We start from the raw sequence: 18,187 nt of genomic DNA on the forward strand, positions 1-18,187 counted from the left end.
GCTGATCTCTTTGGCAAAGCCTTTGCTCAGAGAATTTTAGACTTAACTTCCCCTGTGGTATCATCCTCCCATTATGCATTATGAGGCATACAGAAACCATGCCCTGAGAAAATACCTAACAAGGCACACCTAGGGCAAGTTTGCTGTAATATCTTTAAGTTGTTTTATTAGGCAGAGCATAGTGGCTCAACGCCTGTAATCCCAGCACTTTGGGAGGCCAAGATGGCAGAATCGCTTGAGCCCGGGAGCTTGAGACCAGCCTGGGCAACATAGTGAGACCTCATCTCTACTATATATATACACACACACACGCACACACACACACACACACACACAAACACATAGGCAAGGAAAAAAAAAGCCAGGTTTAGTGGTATATACCTGTATTCCTAGCTACTCTGGAGGCTGAGGCAGGAGGAAGCCTTGAGCTGTGATTCTGGCATTGCACTCCAGTCTGGGCAACAAAGCAAGCGCCTGTCTCAAAATAAAACAATCACAGTAAAAAAATTTTTTAAATTAAGAAAATAAATTGTTTTCTTGTATTAGGGTGATTAGATTTTTAGATTTGCAAAACGTGAACTTGAAAACTGGAGTAACTTTTTGGAAATTTAGGGAAAATATTTCTATTATCTTTATTGTGTTATACCAAAGAAAGGGTGAATAATATTAAAGTTTAATTGAGGCTGAGTACGGTGGCTCACTCCTGTAATCTCACCACTTTGGGAGGCTGAGGCAGGAAGATCACTTGAGGCCAGGAGTTCGCCAGCCTGGCCAACATAGTGAAAGCCTGTCTCTACTAAAAATGCAAAAATTAGCTGGGTGTTCTGGTACACACCTATAATCCCAGCTATTTGGGAGGCTGAGGCAGGAGAATTGCTTGAACCAGGAAGGCAGAAGTTGCAGTGAACTGGGATCACACCATTGCACTCCAGTCTGGGTGACAGAGTGAGACTCTGTCTCAAAAAAAAAAAAAAAAAAAACAGTTTAATTGAGAAGTGAATTGCATATGTTCTGTTGACTAGTGGGTAATCTATACATAAATTGAAATTACTGACCAATCAGTGGTATTGATAAAGAGCTTATTTAAGAACAGATTTTACAATACAGAGGTCCCTCTACTTATGATGGTTCAACTTTTATGATTGTCTCACTTTTGCCATGGCTGTACTGAGATATTAAATGCATTTTCAACTTAAAATATTCTTTGACTTAAGATGGGTTTATTAGGACATAACCCAATTGTAAGTTGTCAAGAAGCATCTGTATTTACAATAGTTTTCCTTCAATTACATCCTTTTTGGGAAGAGAAAAACTGGTAGGTGGCTACTGTACTTATAGGACTTAACTCAGTATGGCAAATATCCTGTGATAGTCACACCCTAATTAGGCTTTTATTCTGCAGCCATGCACACAATTTATGATACTATGAAAACCATTAGAAATGACCCTTAAGGTTCTTAGTTTTTAAAAATTCTTGGCTTCTACATAGTTATCTTTTATTTTAAAGTGGTTTTTATATTTGCAAAGCACTGTAACTACATAACCCAGCCTTTCTACCTGCAATGGTCATTGTAAAAGGAAATTGTGAAGTGTTTACGTCTACATGCCTTTTTGGAGGAGCTGAGATTTAAAAAGCTGTTAGAGTGATGAAAGGCAGCAAATGCAGTACGGTGCTGGGGAATAAAATTTTTCTAAACATAAGATGAACAAATTTTAGAGCCATGCAAAGGTAGAGCTGGAAAGGCCTGGAAGATCCTCCAATTATACCTCAGGGAAAAAAGCTCTGGAAGGATAAGTGACTCACCCTATCCAAGTGCTCACAGAAAGTGGCATTTATCTCAGAGCCAATGGGAGGTCCTCATAACAGAAATGAACCTTGCATTTCCATGCAATTTAACTCCTCAAATGATTTCCCTTTTATTATCTGATTGCACCTCTTCCCGACTCTAACACTGCATTGGGAGGAGCTATCCCGTTTTACTTAAAAAGAGATTAGAATTCACCGAGTAAATGAGCCACTCAAAACTTAAAACTGGGCCAGGCATTATGGATGATGCCTGTGTTACTGGCACTTTGGGAGGTGGAGGCAGGGGGATCACTTGAGGTCAGGAGTTTGAGACCAGCCTGGTCAACATGGTGAAACCCCAGCTCTATACAAAAAATACAAAAATTATCTGGGTGTGGTGGTACATGCCTGTAATCCCAGTTACTTAGGAGGCTGAGGTGGGAGGATCACTTGAGCCAGGGAAGGAGAGCTTGCAGTGAACTGAGATCCTGCCACTGCACTCCAACCTGGGTGACAGAGCTAGACCATATCTGAAAACAAAAAGAAAACAAAACGAAAAACTGAAAGCTGAACTCCCAGACTCATTGTTCCTTTCATAAAATTGGGATCCATAGGTCTATTAATTAATATACAAATTTCTCTGAGGCTGTGGCCTCCAAGCCCTTTAGAGGCACTTGAGATGATTTTGATTCACAAGGTGGGGTCTGTGAATCCTAAAAGCTCCCAGGTACTGTTGCTGTCAGGTAGCTCATCATTGCTAGACAGAGTGGATGTATGCCTTTGGTAATACAAAGTTGATATATCATTCAGGGAGACAAAATCCTCCATAACTACTGCAATAGGCACAGAGATTTTTTGTGGTGCCAAGAACTGTGATAGCAGCGGCAGCTACACTGGCAGTAGTAATACTTCCGGTAACCCAGGCCTCATGTCATTTATACAAATGGATGACTGAAGACACTGGAGAAAGGGAGATACTTTTTGGGCATCAGGAATTTCAAGGATTTTCCTTCCTATTAGTCTAGATCTAATCTAATGACTGTGACAAGAATATTGAATGGTTAAATATTCTAATTTCCAGTGAACTCTCCAAAGGTCCTTGTTTCATTCTAAAAATCTGTTTCAATCCTCTAATGATGGAAATGTTTGCCCTGGAAAGTCATGTACCTCTACTCAGGGCAGCCTCTAAAGATCTACAGAATCCATTTTCTTTGCTGAGCCAACTAGATCTTCTTTGGAGAAGAAAGGGTCAATTAGCACTATTCTTATATTACCAGAAATGAAGAGCAATTGCTTTGGGAGTGGAAAGATGAAAAGAAAAGGAGGTATGAATCTTCTAGGAATACATGGAATAATTGCTGCTTTGCTTGGCTGTGTTCTGATATCAACCACATGTTAACAGAAACCATACCATGTGATTCAGAACTTCCGGCATTGATGCTAAAAACACAATTGTCTCCTTGTATGATTCTGATATAATTTCTGTGAAAATCTACTATACACCAGCATTGCCTAAGAGGTGGATATACAAACATAAATAAGAGTAAGATTGTCCCCAAAAGTGACCCATATGTAAACAGTGACAATACAGCTTGATAAATTGTTCCTTTTTTTGAGACAGAGTTTCACTCTGTCACCCAGGCTAGGTGTGATGTCAGCTCACTGCAACCTCTACCTCCCCGGTTCAAGCTACTCTCATGCCTCAGCCTCCCTAGTAGCTGGCCACCACGTCTAATTTTTGTATTTTTAGTAGAGATGGGGTTTCACCATGTTGGCCAGGCTGGTCTTGAACTCCTGACCTCAAGTAATCTGCCCACCTTGGCCTCCCAAAGTGCTGGGATTACAGGCGTGAGCCACCGCACCCGGCCTAAATTATATAATAGATGTTCCTTATTGTGTGCTATGGGAAGACTGAGGAGAGATACCTAATTCGGCCTGGAAGGTTGTAATGTGGCAGTGGAGGTAAAGCCCTTGAAATAGTCTTCTAAGGATTTGGGACTTCAGTCTAGAAGAAAGTGTATAAGAATTTCTGGTCAAGTTTTGGACAAGATACTCCCAGTATTATGATAAAAGAACATGAATAGAATGCTTTTCATATGCTTTGAGGTTTAAGAGAGACCAGAAGCTTGACAAGAATAGAGAAAATTTCTACTGTAATGGAATATACTTAAAAAAAACTGCAAAACTAAATTATAACTAAATACACTTCTGGTGAGGATTGTAAAGTCTTTTTATTGCCTCTGAGAGGAGGCTACCATCTGTTACTTTGAATATTTGTGCTTTCAGTCTTCTGAATTTTTTAAAATTTAAATTAAAGCACTGAATTACTCCTCCCCTCCCCAGATATAGTCAATGTCTATGGAAATTTCTAGATTGGTAATTGGAAATTTTCAGGTGTGGTTATAAGCCTCTTAAAATAAGGCCAACTGATACTACTAACTTTGATGCCCTGCTATTTTTCTTTCGTATTTTCTGTTTTAAACAACTGTAGTCATAACCTTTTGAATAACCTGCGTCAACTACGTTAATTGTACTCCATTACAATTATAATCCCAGGCTGGGCAATGGTTTTGTTTAGTTTGGTTATGTTCATGACACAATTTCCTCTTCCTTTCTCCTCTCCTACAATCCGGTGAATTTTAAATCATAATTTACCTTTCCTGCTTCTATACACAGATACTAAATTCCAACTCCCCCAACCTAATCAGTGATAATACAATAAATTCTTTACCAGGAACGTACACATTCCTTAGCTGTCATTCATTAGTTAGAACATCAAGATCTAAATATGTGTTAATGTCCAGGGAAAGCTGACAAATTTAGCAACACTGAGACACTAAAATAGCTATACTGCATGACAGGATACCAAACTGACTTTCATTAACCTGTCTTGGCCAAGAAGAACTTTATTTTTAGGCCACCCATGTAACTGGTTATTTATAAGGAGGAAGCACATTGACCTTTGGCTTTCACTAGTGAAACATACAGTCATGGAGACCAAAATTGTGTGTGAAAATCATTCAGTGACCGTAGGAGATTCTACCTGAACCCAAGTCGCCAACAGCATCCTGTTACTTTATGGCCCTGAAGCATGGTTTCGGGTACAAAATTTCAGCCTTGTATTAAAAGCAGAGCTTTGACATCAACAGATTACATTAGACTAAGCTGTATCACACAATTACTGAGGACTTATTTGATGATGCAAAATTTGTAGTTCAAAGTTGAATAGTATACTTTGGAGGAAAAAATGGTTTGAATACAATCGACATACACAGATATACATTCTCTCTACTACTTTGCAATTTTGGTGACAAGTTAAATACAGTTCTGGTACATCTGTATGAAGACTCTTGTGCAACTACCTACATCATAGTTCCCAAGAATATTCATTTAAAAAAGGTTATGATCATAAAACAATGTTAAAAGTAATGAACTTAATATGATAGAATCCTAGTTTTGAGACAAAATATTTGTATATGGGGAAAAAAGCATGGACAGAAATATGTGAAAATGCGTGTAGTGACTATTTGTGAAATCAGTGTGAATTGTGGATGTTTTATTTTCTGTTTTCTATTTTTTGCTGTTGTTGTCCAAATTACCCACAGCGGCCGGGTGCAGTGGCTCACGCCTGTAATCCCAGCACTTCAAGAGGCCGAGACGGGGGGATCACCTGAGGTCAGGAATTCGAGACCAGCCTGGCCAACATGGTGAAACTTTGCCTCTACTAAAAATACAAAACTAGCCAGGCGTGGTGGCGCATGCCTGTAGTCCCAGCTACTTGGGAGCCTGAGGCAGGAGAATCACTTGAACCTGGAAAGCAGAGGTTGCAGCGAGCAGGGATTGAGCCACTGTACTCCAGCCTGGGCAACAGCGGGAGACTCCATCTCCAAACAATAACAGCAAATTACCCATAGTGGCTTGTAATACTTTCATAAATAAAAAAAACCTATCAACAGTTTCCAAAAGGTCCAGGTAATTATGGTCAAGCATGTACGATTAGATTCTCAAAGCAAAAATAAAGGTTATTTTAAAAAAAAGTATGGGACTGGGCACGGTGACTTATGCATGTAATCCAAACACTTTGGGAGGCCAAGGCAGGCGGATCACCTGAGGTCAGGAGTTTGAGACTGGCCCGGCCAACATGGTGAAATCCCTGTCTTTACTAAAAACAAAAAATTAGATGGGCATGGTGGCAGGTGCCTGTAATCCCAGCTACTCAGAGGCTGGCGCAGGGAGAATTGCTTGAACCCAGGAGGTGAAGCCTGCAGTGAGCTGAGATCATGCCACCGTGCTCCAGCCTGGGCAACAGAGGGAGAACCTGTCTCAATTCAAAAACAAACAAAAAAACAAACCAAAACCCAATATCACTATGGAAATGTTTAAAAACAAACCTCCTATTCACATATGCACTCCAACCAAGGCTCGAGGAGCTCTTACAGGCCCTTTATCATGAAAGCTCATGTGGCCTACTCACCCCTCGATGTAGCAGTGTTCTTTCTTCAGGCAGAGTCGTCTGAAGAATGCTTCAACCTTCGTAGCTTCACCCTCAGGTAGAGTCGTCTGAAGAACGCTTCAACCTTCGTAGCTTCACCCTCAGGTAGAGTCGTCTGAAGAACGCTTCAATCTTCGTAGCTTCACCCTCAGGTAGAGTCGTCTGAAGAACGCTTCAACCTTTACAGCTTCACCCTCAGCTCAGCAAATTGTGACCCAAGCCTCTTGCAACTCCTTTTATACTCCAGAAAGGGGGGCGGGGGCACACCTTTTCTTCCCTGGTTGATTACATTATCTCTGATTAATCACATCATCTTTTTTTCACACCGCCGTTAATTGCAATCCAGGGAGGGGCTCATGAAGCATTTTGTTTTGAATCTATTATGTAGATTAAAAAACCAGTCACTGAGAGTTATCTAGTATGGCTCACATTTCTCAGTTTTAAAGTTTTTCTTTCAATATTTTCATTTGTTTAAACTTTTCAAATGGACACATAATAATTGCACATATTATGGAGTACATAGTGATGTGATACATATAACATATAGTGATTAATTAGATCAGAGTAGTGTATCCATCATCTCAAGCATTTATCACTTTTTTATGTTGTGTACATTCAATATCCTCCTTCTGGCAATTTGAAACTGAATATTATTGTTAACTACAGGCATCTTACAATGCTACAGAACACTATAATTTATTCCTATGTAGTTGTAATTTTGTATTCTTTAACAAATCTCTCCCTATTTTCCTCTTCCCTCTACCCTTCCAAGCCTCTAGTATACCCTGTTCTACTTTTTACTTCTATAAGATCAACTATTTTTTTTTTTAGCTTCTACATATGAGTGAGAACATTCTGTGTTTAACTTTCTGTTCCTGACTTATTTCACTTAACATAATGTCCTCCAGTTCTATCCATGTTACTGCCAATGACAGGATTCCATTTTTCTGGGGATAAAGAGTATTCCATTGTGTATATATACTACATAAAGGTTTTCTTTCTTTCTTTTTTTTTTTTAAAAAAAAAGACTTCAAATCTTGTCAATATTTTATCATCTTTAAAAATAAATCAGGCTCTCTCCTCCTGCCAAAAGGAAAGAAGGCCAAGGGGAAGAAGGTGGCTCCAGCCCTGCTATCATGAAGAAGCAGGAGGTTAAGAAAGTGGTGAATCCCCTGTTTGAGAAACAGCCTAAGAATTTTGACATTGGATGGGACATTCAGCCCAAAAGAGACCTTACCGGCTTTATGAAATGGCCCCGCTCTATCAGGTTGCAGCGGTGGAGAGCCATCCTCTATAAGGGACTGAAAGTGCCTCCTGCAATTAACTAGTTCACTCAGGCCCTGGACCACCAAACAACTACTCAGCTACTTCAACTGGCCCACAAGTACAGATCAGAGACAAAGCAAGAGAAGAAACAGAGGGTGTTGGCCCTGGCCAAAAAGAAAACTGCTGGAAAAGGGGACATCCCCACTAAGAGACCATCTGTCCTTCGAGCAGGAGTCAACACCGTCACCACCTTGGTAGAGAACAAGAAAGCTCAGCTGGTGGTGATTGCACACGACGTGGATCCCATCGAGCTGGCTGTCTTCTTGCCTGGCCTGTGTGGTAAAATGGGGGTCCCTTACTGCATTACCAAGGGGAAGGCAAGACTGGGCCGTCTAGTCCACAGGAAGACCTGTTCCACTGTCGCCTTCACACAGGTTAACTCAAAGACAAAGACGCTTTGGCTAAGCTACTGGAAGCTATCAGGATGGATTACAATGACAGATAAAATGAGATCCGCCGTCACTGGGGAGGCAATGTCCTGGGTCCCAAGTCTGTGGCTTGCATCGGCAAGCTTGAAAAGGCAAAGGCTAAAGAACTTGCCACTAAGCTGGGTTAAATGTACACTGTTGAGTTTTCTGTACATAAAAATAATTAAAATAATACAAATTTTCCTTCAAAAATTAAATCAGGGTTGTGTTTACATTAACTTAACCTTTTCTGAACTTCTACCATGTACCCTGGTACTCTGGGCTGTGCTTGGAGAGAGGAATAGAAGGAAAAACAGGACATGGTCACAGGCTCTACACAGCTCACAGGCTGCTACGATGGAGACAAACAAAAAAACTGAGAGCATCTATGTAGGAATGTGGCATAAGGATATATAAATACTGCTGTGAGTAGCGAACACTTTAGAGTGCTTGCCTGGTGCCATTCTAGGCCTGTTCTACATATCAATTCATTTTATCCTCACAACAAACCTATGAGGTAGATCTTGTGATGTTCTTTACATTGCAGATGAGGAAACTGAGGTACAGAAATGTTATGTCACATAGCAAATAATTTGAATCTGGATTCAGAGCCTGACTTCAGATTATAACAGACAAATCACAGTAATGCAGAAAGTGCTATAGTAGGGAAAATAAGAAGTGCGAAGGGAAATCAGAGAGGGTCATCTAATTGAGACCTAGGATTCAAAAAAGGCTTTCATGAAGAGGTTACGACCTCAGAGCTGAGTTGTGGCAGAATAGTGGGTTCTGGAATATGGGGGATGTGGGCAGGAAAGAAACAGGGAATGCCTAGAGGGAGTGAAACAAGTTCCTGATTGTGAAAGAATTTATATTCCATACTAGGGAATATGAAATGATGAGATAATGGGGAACTTTAAAGGCTTTTAAGCAAGAAAACCTTAAATCAAATTTGTGATTTTTAAATAAATGTTGGAGAGAGCAAGAACAAAGGCAGAGAAATAAATCTGGGGTCTGTGTAGCATTAAAAAATCCTCCCCTGGCTGGGCAAGGTGGCAGATGCCTGTATCTCAGCACTTTGGGAGGCCGAAGCAGGTGGATCGCTCGAGGTCAGGAGTTTGAGACCAGCCTGGCCAACATGGTGAAATCCTATCTCTACTAAAAATACAAAAATTAGCCAGCATGTTGGCACACGCCTATAGTCCTAGCTACGTGGGAGGCTGAGACAGGAGAATCACTGGAACCTGGGAGGCGCAGGTTGCAGTGAGCTGAGATCGCACCATTGCACTCCAGTCTCGGTGACACAACAAGACTCCATCTCAAAAAAAAAAAAAAGAAAAGAAAAGAAAAAAAAATTCCCCTTACTAGCCTTAAACTTCTGAACTCCTGAAAGGCATTCTCTTAAGTGTGATTAATTTTATTATATCTGAGAAGGGCAGAGCCAAAATGGTGCCTGTGAAAGAGAATGCTCAAATAAACTTTTGATGGAAAATAAGTGAAAACCATCTATCACTACTTTGATCCACAACTTTTTAAAAAAGAATGTTTTCTCAACTTTTTTAAGGTGTAAAGCGTAATTGACAAAAATTAAATATATTTATGGTTTACTGTGTGCTGTTTATATACACACACACACACACACACACACACATACACATTGTGAAATAAAGCTATTTAACGTATCCATCACCTTACATAATTTTTTTGAGATGAGAAAATTTAAGATCTAATCTATTCAAAATTTTCATGTGTGTAACACATTATTATTAACTATAGTCACTATACTGGGTAACAGATCTCCAGAACTTATTCATCCTAACTGAAAGGTTGTACTCTATACTTTTTTTTTCTTTTTTTGAGACGGGGTTTCGCTTTTGTTGCCCAGGCTGGAGTACAATGGTACGATCTCAACTCACTGCAACCTCCGCCTCCCCGGTTTAAGCAATTCTTCTGCCTCAGCCTCCCAAGTAGCTGGGATTACAGGCATGTATCACCATGCTCAGCTAATTTTTATGTATTTAGTAGAGATGGGATTTCACTATGTTGATCAGGTTGGTCTTGAACTCCTGACCTCAAGTGATCCACCTGTCTTGGCCTCCCAAAGTTCTGGGATTACATGCACGAGCCACCGTGCCTGGCCAAATGTTGTACTTTTTAACCAACATCTCCTGATTTTCCCCCAATCCTCAACCCCTGGCAACTACCATTCTATTCTCTGCTTCTATGATTTTCACTTTTTTAGATTTCACATAAGAGATCATAGAGTCTTTCTGTGCCTGGTTTAATTCACTTAGCAAAATGTCCTCCAGGTTCATTCATGTCATAGCAAAGAACAGTATTCTTTTTTAAGGTTAAATTGTATTCCTATGTGTGTGTGTATATATACTGCATATACACATTATGTATATGACTTTCTTTATCCACGTTTTAAAATCTACATTTTCTTTATTTGTTGACTATTGTGAATGATGCTGCAATGATCAAGGGAGGGAAGATGTCTCTTCAACATACTGATTTCATATCCTTTGGATATATACCCAGAAGTGGGATTGCAGGATCACATAATAGTTCTATTTTTAATATTTTTAAAACTCTGAAACTACTTTCTGGATATTCTTGTTTTAAGAAAATGAGTAAATATATTTTGAATAACAGAACCAGGTTTCTTTTTATTTTTCTTTCCTTTCTTTGTTTCTTTCTTCTTAGAGCCAGATTTCTCACTGCTAGAGAAAAGTAGATACAAATATGGAACATGGGAAAGCTAGAATGAATCTTGGAGTGTTAGATTGAATTTTGAGCATGTCTAATAATATTCAGATTTCGGTTCCTAAATACTATTTTCCCCTAAAAGGAAACAGGCCTTATTGAGATATTACTGGTTCCAGGGCTGGGTCAGGAAAAGTATAAGACAAGACTGGAAATTCCTTCCTTCTTTCCTTCCTTCCTTCCTTCCTTCCTTCCTTCCTTCCTTCCTTCCTTCCTTCCTTCCTTCATCCTTTCTTCCTTTCTTTTCTTGTAATCTTCTTCTCTTCTGTTCTTCTTAGCTTTCTTTTCTTGTTCTTTCTTCTTTCTTTCTTTAGTCTTTCTTTCTTCCTTCTTTTCCTTTCTTTCTTTCTTTCGTTCTTTCTTTCTTTCTTTCTTTCTTTCATTTTTCATTTGTCTTTCTTTCTTTCTTTCTTTCTTCTTTCTTCCTTTCTTCCTTTCTTCCTTTCTTCCTTTCTTCCTTTCTTCCTTTCAACAAAGTCTTGCTCTGTTGCCCAGATTGCAGTGCAATGGCACGATCTCAGCTCACTGCAATCTCTGCTTCCCAGGTTCAAGCAATTTTCCTGCCTCGGCCTCCTAAGTAGTTGGGATTACAGGTGTGTACCACCACATCCAGCTAATTTTTTGTATTTTTAGTAGAGACAGGGTTTCACCCTGTTGGCCAGCCTGGTCTCGAACTCCTGATATTAGGTGATCCACTTGCTTCAGCCTCCCAAAGTGCTGGGATTACAGGCACGAGCCACCACGCCTGGCCTAAGAAATTTCAACGCCCAAAAATTGTTTGAGCCAGAGACTAAGAAAGTACTCAAAGGCAGAAGAAGAAAAAGACATGAAAAGGACACCAAAATCTGCTTTAAGAGACTTCCAGTTGCCCCAAAGCTGGGATGATTTGAGTATCAAAATAAAAGAAGATAGAAACAGATTATAACTCACTGAATAAAAGGAGAATCAATTAGTACAAACTTAAATAAGTATTTGAGCAAGAAGGGAAACCTCCTTACAGTAGAATGCCAATTGGTACATGCTGAAGAAATGGCAGAATTAGAAATCACCATTTGGAAATTATCATGGTAATAATTTAGGACCAAATCATCAGAGGATGATAAAACTAGTGGATGAAAGTTTGATATGTAATATGATATTTATATAACTTTAAAGTATCTCTTCGGAGGCATTAATTGTAAAGGGAAAAGTAGTTATTTTGGAAATCTGGTAGTCATCACCTTGACCAAGTGACCAAAGTTAATATCTTCAGTAATGGGAGAAATTAACATCAAGCATTTCCTGATAGGATACATGGAGAAGAAAATAACATCACTTCGGGGATATTCCTGCCAAACAAGTATATCCTGAATCTAATCATGAGGAAACATCAGAAAAACCCAAACTGACAAACATTCTATGTATAATTGGCTTGTAATAATCAGAAACATCAAGGTCATATAGAAGATAAATAATGACTGACCTACTATTAAGATCAAAGCAAACATGACATGACAACTCTAGCCAGTCTGAGACCCAGGTTTTAATTTTACTATAAAGGATATTACTTCGACAACTAGAGAAATCCTAGCTAGTGTGGATTAGCTAAGACTACTGTATTGATGCTAATTGCCTGATTTTGATAATTGTGCTGCAGTTATATAAGAGAATATATATTCCTGTTTTTGGACCCTGCGATTTTAGGACGCTGAAGTGTTAAGGATATCATGTCTGCAACTTACTTGCAAACAGTATAGAGAAAGAAATAGTGTATGTACATACATAGAGAGAGGATGATGAAACATGTGGCAGAGAATCTGAGTGAGAAGTATGCAGGAATTCTTTATATTTTTCTTGCATCTTTTCTTCATATCTCAAATTACATCAAAGAATGTTTAGAAAACTAAGATGATTTGTGGTAAAGCCCTCCGGACAATTGTCCGAGGGACAGTGTCTGGTAGTTTTTACTCCCCACCATCGTAAGTAGAATTAGGGCATACCAGCTCATAGGCAGAAAAGGAAACTCCTTTACATGAAATATGGGGTTGGGGGTGGAGAATTACAATGTGGGAAAGAAAATGAGTGGTTGACATCTGAAAGTTCATTAAACTTCGGACTACTTTATTTCTCTATATTTGTAAAAAAGTTGATAAACAACTCCTAAAAACAGAATAACAAGGGACTATTGATGCCTTTGTGTACAAATAAACACGAAGAGTAAAATGAAATATACTTTGAGGATCTAAAAGAAACTCTTATTACATTGTGAGCTGGTGAGAAAGTTGCTAGAAATTAAACTAGAGGCAGATAGGTAGGAGAATGTCATTATAAGTTTCACTTGACTTAGGAGGCATTACCTGATTTGCCCCAGGTGTTTCAGTAAAAGATTAGGGTTTGCTTCCCAAATATTGGACTCTTGACTGGGGAACCAATTGGATGAATGGGCACAGTGTGTAGGTCACAATCTTCTTTCCATGTTCATGTGATATATCCTTCTTCACGTTCAATCATCAACACTCTGCCCTATGAATATGTAGATGCATTTATTCAATGAACAATTATTATTCTTCCTGTCAGATGCTGTTCTCAGTACGAGACAAAATAGTGAATAAGTTAGATAAGATCCCTTTTCATAAAGAGCTTTTATTTATTTATTTATTTATTTATTTATTTATTTATTTTTATTTTTTTTGAGACGGAGTCTCACTGTGTCGCCTGGGCTGGAGTGCAGTGGCCGGATCTCAGCTCACTGCAAGCTCCGCTGCCTCCCGGGTTCACACCATTCTCTCGCCTCAGCCTCCCAAGTAGCTGGGACTACAGGAGCCCGCCACCTCGCCTGGCTAGTTTTTTGTATTTTTTAGTAGAGACAGAGTTTCACCATGTTAGCCAGGATGGTCTTGATCTCCTGACCTTGTGATCCGCCCGTCTTGGCCTCCCAAAGTGCTGGGATTACAGGCTTAAGCCACTGCGCCCAGCCTAAGAGCTTATATTTATATTTTAGTGGGAGGATTAGACAGTAAACAAGATCCAAATATTTCAATATGACTATAGCAACTTTTGAAAGGTGCCAAGAAGGGAACCTGCAGGATGATATAATTGAAAGAAAGAAAAAGAAGTTTTCAGATCTTCCCTGAGGAGGATTCATTTTAGTTGATGTCTGAATGATCACAAAACGTCTGGGATGGAGGGGTTTCCTGGGATAAAGAACTTTCAGTTTTAAAACAGGGACAACTCTGGCAAACTGAGACATGAGACACCCTAGCACATGACTGCCTTATGTTTCAAAGGAAGCACTCTAATTTGTGGATGAAATGATGTCACAGCTTTGTTTTAAAATAATCCAGCCAGGAGAAGGTGCAGTGGGGGATGTAGTTGAAAAAAGATTGGCTATATGTTAATTAATGTTGTGATGGGTAGTGGAACTCATTATACTATTCTAAATTTGTAGTTTGAAAGTTCAAGAAGATAAAAATAAAAGGATGCTTCTGGTTGTTTTATAGAGAATGGTTTGCAAGGGTTAGGAACACGAGATAAGAGGCTAGAGCAGTAGTTTAGGAGACGTGATCATGGCTTGGATGAATCAGGCAGGGGTGGAGGTGGTGATAATATGTGATGTATTTTGTATATACAGCAATGGAAAGGATGTAGGATTTGTGAAGAAGAGTGGATTTAATATGTAGAGGTCAGTGGAGAGTTTGGCAAAGGAGATTGCAAAAAGGCAGTCGGTGAAGGAAGACAAAGCAGCGAGTGTTGGGTCAGTGAAAACTATGCGTCAAGGAGAAAACTGGTCAACCATGTGAAGTGCCAAGGAGAAATTAGGTGGAATAAGGTTAGATCATTGAGTCTTGGGGCAAAAACTGAACTTGAGAGAGATTGGAGAGAGGCAACATGGGAAGAAGGAATCCGGAGAGGTTGGACTCGAAAAGTTTTTCTGTGACTTGGAAAGGGGGTAGATTATTAAGTCAGATTTAGTAGTTTTTGAGTTCAAAGGAGAGTTTTTACTTATTTATTTAATTTTTAAAAAGTTTCCATAGGTTATTAGGGAACAGGTGGTGTTTGGTTACATGAGTAAGTTCTTCAGTAGTGATTTGTGAGATCACCCGAGCAGTATACACTGCACTTAATTTGTAGTCTTTCATCCCTCACCCACTTCCCACCCTTTTCCCCTGAGTCCCCCAAAGTCCATTGTGTCATTCCTATGCCTTTGCATCCTCATAGCTTAGCTCCCACTTATGAGTGAGAACATACGATGTTTGGTTTTCCATTCCTGAGTGACTTCACTTAGAATAGTATTCTCCAATGTCATCCAAGTTACTGTGAATGCCACTAATTCATTCCTTTTTATGGCTGAGTGGTATTCCATTGTGTATATACCTCAGTTTCTTTATCCACCAAATGAGAGTTTTTAAAACATGGAGGAAATTCTATGCAAAAAATTCATGTGTATTTACCACTATATTTTAAAAATGGCAAAAAAGATGGCAGACACTAGAAAATGGTTGTAAGTTGATGGAAATGACATAATACAGAGGGAAATATTGATGATGTGAAAGAGAAGCAGGGGTGAAGCCATTAAGGGCATAAGAAGGTTGGCTTTCAGAAGGCAGTAGTGACATTTCACAGTAGTAGGAAGGAATGGTAAATCTATTAATAAATGCATCTTTTTTGATGGAGTTGGATGGAGACAGTAGGGCCTTGCCTTTCTGATTGCTTCTAATTGCTCGGTGAAATATATGATAAGTTCATCAATCAAGGGGTGATACATGAATGCAAAGAGGTTGGAAATATCAGTCCCAAAATCTGATATTCCATTATTAGTGCTAGATTCCTTTGAGACTTAAACTGCTTTTCTTGAGACAAGGTCACCCAGGCTGGAGTGCAGTGGCGAGATCTCGGCTCACTGCAACCTCTACCTCCTGGGTTCAAGCGATTCTCCTGTCTCAGCCTCCCGAGTAGCTGAAATTACAGGCGCCTACCACCATGCCCGCCTAATTTTTTGTATTTTTAGTAGAGATGGGGTTTCACTATGTTGGTCAGGCTGGTCTTGAACTCCTGACCTCATGATCTGCCCGCCTTGGCCTCCCAAACCTTTCCTTAGCAAAATTATCCAAAGAGAATGGGAATCTAGGGCACCTGGCTAAGAGGGAGACAATGGGAGATACTGATACGAGTAATGGAAGAAGAAAACCTGCTTTGATTGTTTTCTCTCTTCTAGGATGAGATGCAGATTTCTTTTAAACTATAAAGAACTCAGGTTGAGTTAATTATCCTCCTTAGTTTATGGCACACTATTCATCCTGTGAGGCCTTCCTTCCTTCCTTCCTTCCTTCCTTCCTTCCTTCCTTCCTTCCTTCCTTCCTTCCTTCCTTCCTTCCTTCCTTCTTCCTTCCTTCCTTTCTTTTTTTTGACAGAGTCTCGCTCTATCACCCAGGCTGGAGTGCAGTGGTGCGATCTTGCCCCCAGGGATCTAGCAATTCTCCTATCTCAGCCTCCCGGGTAGTTGGGATTATAGGTGGCCACCACCAAGACCGGCTAATTTTTTTTTATTTTTAGTAGAGATGGGGTTTCACCAAGTTGGTCCTAATAGAGACGGGGTCCTATTTGCTATTTCTACGTCTCCTCGCCATCCTCATGACCATTCTGATGTGTTTGATGTGCATCCTGTTTTGTGTGCATGCATTTTAACTTACATAAATGGTATTGTGATAGAAATCTCATTTTGTGTCTTTTTTTTCTTTTCTTTTTTCATTTGTGAGACAGGGTCTCTATATGTCGCTCAGGCTGGTGTGCAGTGAATGGAGCAATCTTGGCTTACTGCAGCCTCTGCCTCCTGGGTTCAAGCAATTCTCCTGCCTCAGCCTCTTGAGTAGCTGGGATTACAGGCACGCACCACCACGCCTGGCTAATTTTTTTATTTTCAGTAGAGATGGGGTTTCACCATGTTGGTCAGGCTGGTCTCAAACTGACCTCAAGCAATCTGCCTGCCTCAGCCTCCCAAAGTGCTGGGATTACAGGAGTGACCTATCGTGCCTGGCCCCCCCTTTTTTTTTAAACCCAGGACTGGATTTTAAGATCTATTTATGATTCTATATACATCTGGGCTCCTGCTTTTGCTAATGGTTGGACTGGTAGGCTGTTTAAGGAGTAAGTGCATCTACCACATTTTGTTTATCTACTCCCCAATCATGTACACCAGATTCCATCATCATCCTCAAACATGTCTCCCTTTGGATGTTTAAAAGTTCTTAGGGATGGATACTCAGGAGCTAAAGTGCAGGGGCATGGTGTATAGTTATATTGATTTGACCAAGAAACTCCAGATTGTCTTCCGGAAGGCTGTATCAGTGTCCACCATTCCTATTACCCCCACCCCCAAACCCTCCAACACTTGGCATTATCCAACTTTCCAATGTTTGTCCATCAATGGATCTAAAGGGTTATGTCATAGTATTATTATTTTTTAAATATGTATACCTCTGATTGTTAAGTTTAAACATATCGTCATACATTTGCTGAGCTTTTGAGTTTTTTTCTGAAGACTGCCTATTCATATCCTTTGCCTATTTTTTTTTTTTTTTTTTTTTTTTTGAGACAGAGTCTCCCTCTTTTGCCAGGCTAGAGTGCAGTGGCATGATCTCAGCTCACTGCAACCTCTACCTCTTGGGTTCAAGCAATTCGCCTACCTCAGCCTCCCAAGTAGCTGGGACTATAGGCAACGCCACCAAGCCTGGCTAATATTTTTTATATTTTAGTAGAGACGGGGTTTCACCATGTTGGCCAGGATGGTCTCGATCTCCTAACCTTGTGATCCGCCCGACTCACCCTCCCAAAGTGCTGGGATTACAGGCATGAGCCACCACACCTGGGCATCCTTTGCCTATTTCTTTTAGATTTCCTGTTCCTTGTTGATTTGCAAACCATAAAGAATAATGATTAATCCTGAAGGCTAGTGATTACTCCTATGATTGAGGTTGGAAGTGGGATGGAATCCTGGAGGGAGATATAGGGGATTTTAACTACACTGTAATGTTTAATCCTTCAGGTTAGGTGGTAGGTCAAGTATACTTATCGAATAACTCTTTGTATCTTTGTTAATATTACATGTTATGTAATTTTAAATAAATTCTACAGGTTATAATTTATTCATTATTCTAAATCAGTACTTTTCAGGCCAGGCACAGTGGCTCATGACTGTAATCTCAGCACTTTGGGAGGCCAAGGTGGTTGGACCACCTTAGGTCAGGAGTTCAAGATCAGCATGGCCAACATGGTGAAACCTCAACTCTACTAAAAAAACACAAATTAGGCAGGTGTGGTGGCACACACCTGTAATCCCAGCTACGTGGGAGGCTGAGGCAGGAGAATTGCTTCAACCAAAGAGGAGGAGGTTACAGTGAGCTGAGATTGCACCACTGCACTGCAGCCTGGGCAACA

At 40.0% G+C, this 18,187-nt stretch overlaps 1 pseudogene; it reads left to right on the plus strand.

Annotated features, from left to right (window-relative positions):
• The first annotated feature begins 6,235 nt into the window (after positions 1–6,235).
• On the plus strand, positions 6,236–8,217 carry LOC115897021 (annotated as a pseudogene).
• The last annotated feature ends 9,970 nt before the right edge of the window (positions 8,218–18,187 follow it).

Source organism: Rhinopithecus roxellana, chromosome 4, assembly GCF_007565055.1.
Source record: "Rhinopithecus roxellana isolate Shanxi Qingling chromosome 4, ASM756505v1, whole genome shotgun sequence".
NCBI classification, from domain to species: domain Eukaryota; kingdom Metazoa; phylum Chordata; class Mammalia; order Primates; family Cercopithecidae; genus Rhinopithecus; species Rhinopithecus roxellana.